The sequence below is a fragment of the Nicotiana tabacum genome, chromosome 12 (assembly GCF_000715075.1).
Source record: "Nicotiana tabacum cultivar K326 chromosome 12, ASM71507v2, whole genome shotgun sequence".
Taxonomy (NCBI): domain Eukaryota; kingdom Viridiplantae; phylum Streptophyta; class Magnoliopsida; order Solanales; family Solanaceae; genus Nicotiana; species Nicotiana tabacum.
Genome location: NC_134091.1, coordinates 59,557,937 through 59,562,139, shown reverse-complemented (window position 1 = coordinate 59,562,139; position 4,203 = coordinate 59,557,937). Strand labels below are relative to the sequence as shown.

Sequence of the window (4,203 nt, the reverse complement as noted above, 5' to 3'; positions counted from 1 at the left end):
TTAGATCAGACCATGTTTGTAGTATTTAGACGCTCGTGTACTTGTGACTTCGGATTTCTGAGAGTAGTTTTAGTACCGCGTTATTTATAAAAATATTTCGTTCATTTATGAGTTTATCAGTTGTTAATTATCATCACTTTGTCATAAATTATTAAAACATGTTAAATATATAGCTAACGTTGGCTTGCCTGACAAGTGGATATTAGGAGCAATCACGACTCCACAATTGGAATTTCGGATCGTGACAACTAGTGAGACTCATAAAGTATAAGCCTGATTATAAATGGTTAAATAATTCCTTCTCCACTAGAAAAGAGAATAAAAGTTACATACAAAGGAGTATAGATTAGAGGGATGACTATTATTTCACAATTTTTTCATGACAATAAAGGTACTAACTATACTTCTTCTGATCATATTTTTTATTTTGTCCCTTCAATTTTTAGTATTGTTCGATTTCAAATTCTGGGGAAAAACTTTTCAAAATTGGATCTTTGTATTTTTATTTGGTGAAATTTCATTATTGGAGCATATGTCTCTGGTTCTAATTTTTACTCGGTAACTGATTATCAAAGATAAAGATGGAGATGAGTTTTACCTGAAAACCTTATGTAGATCATATCATGTATTGTGTTATCAATTTTGACTCTAGAATATTTTTTGCATTTTTAATTTTAACTTTCGAATCATTCATGCAGTGGCGGTAAAGCGATCGACTGTAAGGTGGAAATGGGTTAAGTGATGGAGAAGTAATGAAGGAAAGGAGAGTCAAGTGTAGTGGTGGCTATGGTGGAGTTGTGACCATGGAAGAAGAGAGAAGAAAGAGGTGAATTTTTTCTTTCTGATATGTATTCTCAAATCAGCACAATATATATATATATATATATATATATATATATATATATATATATATATAAAATTCCGGGAATAGTAGAGCTGATGTGGCATCCTCTATAGTTGAGGATTGCTATTTATCTTTTTTTTTTTTTTTTTGCTTTTTTGCTTTTTGCTTTTTTGCTTTTTTGCCAATTTACGTAACGACCCGGCCGGTCGTTTTGAGAGTTGTAGGCCCGTTCCCTAATTTACTACTCATTTTATACTTAATAGTTGCTATGTGATTTTCCGGGGTAGTTGGTTCGGGTCCGGAAAGGTTTGGGAATGAGTTGAGACACTCAATCTCAAGGTTGGAAACTTAAATTGAAAAGGTTGACCGGATGTTGACTTGTGTGTAAATGGCTCCGAAACGGAGTTTTGATGGTTCTGTTAGCTCCGTTTGGTGATTTTGGACTAAGGAGCATGTCAGTATAGTGATTTGGAGGTCTGTAGTTGCATTTGGCATGAAATGGCAAAAGTTGAAAATTTAGAAGTTTGACCGAGAGTGGACTTTGTGGTTACCGGGCTCGGATTAGGGTTTCAATAGTTGGAGTAGGTATGTGGTGTCATTTGTGACTTGTGTGCAAAATTTGAGGTCAATCGGACGTGATTTGATAGATTTTGGCATCGAATGTAGAAGTTAGAAGTTCAAAAGTTCATCAGGCTTGAATCGATGCGCGATTCGTGGTTTTAGCATTGTTTGATGTGATTTAAAGGCTCAACTAAGTTCGTATGATATTTTGGGACTTGTTGGTATATTTGGTTGAGATCCGGGGGGCCTCGGGTGAGTTTCAGATGGTTAGGGGATCAATTTTGGACTTAAAGGTTGTTGTAAGTTTTCTCGTGTTTGTGTATCTGGTTTCCTTTGCGATCGCGAAAAGTTGTTGCTAGCATATGGTAATTTATTCTTCGCACTCGCGATATTAGGCCCGCGTTCGCGAAGCTTTGAGAGTCTCAGGTCATCGCGAACGCGAGATGGTTCACGTGTTCGCGTAAAGGAGAGGTCAGTTGGGGCATCAGGCTTTAAGCCTACGCGATCGCGTAGTTGTGCATGCGTTCACGAAGAGTCAGGTCGGGTAAGCATCACGTTCGCAGTACTGCCTTCGCGTACGTGTAAACTATTTTGGAAACTGTGATTATTTGTTCTTCGCAATCGCGACGTAGGTTCCGCGATCGCAATGCATAGCGCATGTGCAGAAACTTAAATATTTTAAAACGAGGGTTTGAATTTATTTTTACAATTTAATTTTGGGAGCTCAGTGGGAGGAGATTCTTTGAGAGATTTTCAAGGGAGTGATTGAGGTAAGTGATTCTTACTTAGTTTTGGTTAAATTTCATGTTTATATCTTTGATTTCATCATTTAATTAGTGATTTTGGTTGAAAATTGGGGGGAAATGGACGAAAGTCTTTAGGCCGAATTTTGGGGATTTGATCAATATTTTGGTATCGGATTTGAGTAATTTTGGTATGGTTGGACTCGTGGTTGAATGTGTATTTAGATTTTGTGACTTTTATCGGATTTCGAGATATGGGCACGGGGTTGACTTTTGAGTTGACTTTTTGACTTTTGATTAAGGATTAAGTATTTTCTTATGAAATTGATTCCTTTAACTTGTGTTGATTGTATCGCATTGTTTATGGCTAGATTCGAGGCGTTCGGATGCCGATTCGCAAGGTAAGAGCTTGCTAGTGATTCAAGTTTCTTGATGTAAGTATCATATTTAAACTCGGTTGAGGCACCAATTGCCTGGATTGTTGTGATAGCCACGTGCTTTTGGGTGCGCACATGCGTGGGGATGATCCCATATGTGGGCACCGGAATTGTATATTCATGTGGGGTTGTGCTCGGGCTCCTATAAGCCCAAAAATGACTGTTAAGATTTGAGCTTCGATATCTAACATGAGGTAACAGTTTATGTGATCTAATTGAGCCATGACGAGTCTACTTAAAGGTTTAATCCCTAAACGAATTTGATAAATGCCTTTCATTGATGAAATTTCCGGATTGAGCTACGATAGCATACTTGGCACATGCCTACACTTAGCATGCTATTTATACCGGTCCAAGGATAGGAGAAACTTATTTCATTCATTATATACATGTATACTTGCTTTGTTTCTTTTTATGATATTTTGGACCGTGGCCTAAGGCTATGCCGGGCGGATTATGTTATTGGCACGTAAGTTGTCCATGCAGCACGTGAGTTGTCCGTGCGGATCCATGTATTGATATTATTGGCACGTGAATTGTCCTTGCAGCACGTGAGTTGTACGTGCGGATCTATAGCCACCCGTGAAAATTGAAGAGTGTAATAGGCCTCTATCAATTATACCAACTAATTATTTGATTAGACATGCCAAATTGTATAACTGCATTTAGTTACATCCAAATTCAATTACAAGATGGCTTACAAAACAAGCCCTTAGAATTTTCTTTTTTCTTTTGGAGAAAAAAGAAATAAAAAATGGTGCCTTTGTTTCTGAAATTTTAGAAGTAATCGACGAATCCAACATTATAGTTCATGAAGAATTTCCAAGTTTGGCAGGCTATGTTAGAATAATATGAGAGGACCAATAATCATTAATCTGTCCTTAGAGATAAAGAAAAGAGAGTAATGACCCTATATATTAAGTCCCCACGCTTAAAGGCCTGGTCATATCACTTGCTTAAGCTATCTATTGGCTACTACAAAAGAACAATGATAATGAATTTCAATTACATAATTGAGGTTCAATTGTCACTACCGTTTTCTCTCGAGATGGTCCACAAATTACGAAGCACATATAAAAACAATCTAAGAATACTACTCTTGAAACACTCTCCCACTTCCCCAAATAAGATGATGTTTAGTTGTAAAAATGCGGACACTTATTTAAACTAGGAGGTGTAGTTAAAATAATTAATTATCATTTGCTCCTTTCATAATTATGATATACATATTTTACGTGTTTTGTTCACTTTACTCAAAAAGAAATAAATTAATAAACAAATAAAAATTGAGGAACAAGGTAAATGGGTTTTTAAAAATTAGTATTTGGAGAGTTTTATTTTTGAAATAATTTGCTTATGTTATTTTGTATCATAAACTCATAAAAGTGTCGGAATTCATACTTTTAGTGTCGGTACTTATGTTATTTTGTACTTTGAGTATATTTTAGTAGCAAATTTTAATTTAAATATTTTGTACTATAAATTATTAGTTTAGATATCACATGAAATTTACTTAACTTATGAGCACACGTTAAAACGGTTTCTATTTATTTCATCACCAAGCTAAAAAGAAAACGAAAAAGAAAAAAAAAGATATACTCTATAAATTCAGGTGGCG

At 35.6% G+C, this 4,203-nt stretch overlaps 1 long non-coding RNA gene across 1 annotated transcript; it reads left to right on the top strand.

The window, feature by feature from the left end:
- Positions 1 to 341: 341 nt before the first annotated feature.
- On the top strand, positions 342 to 4,175 carry LOC142166882 (uncharacterized). Its single transcript, XR_012697305.1, has 3 exons — positions 342 to 391; positions 699 to 826; positions 2,520 to 4,175. It is a non-coding gene; the product is annotated as an uncharacterized LOC142166882 (long non-coding RNA).
- The last annotated feature ends 28 nt before the right edge of the window (positions 4,176 to 4,203 follow it).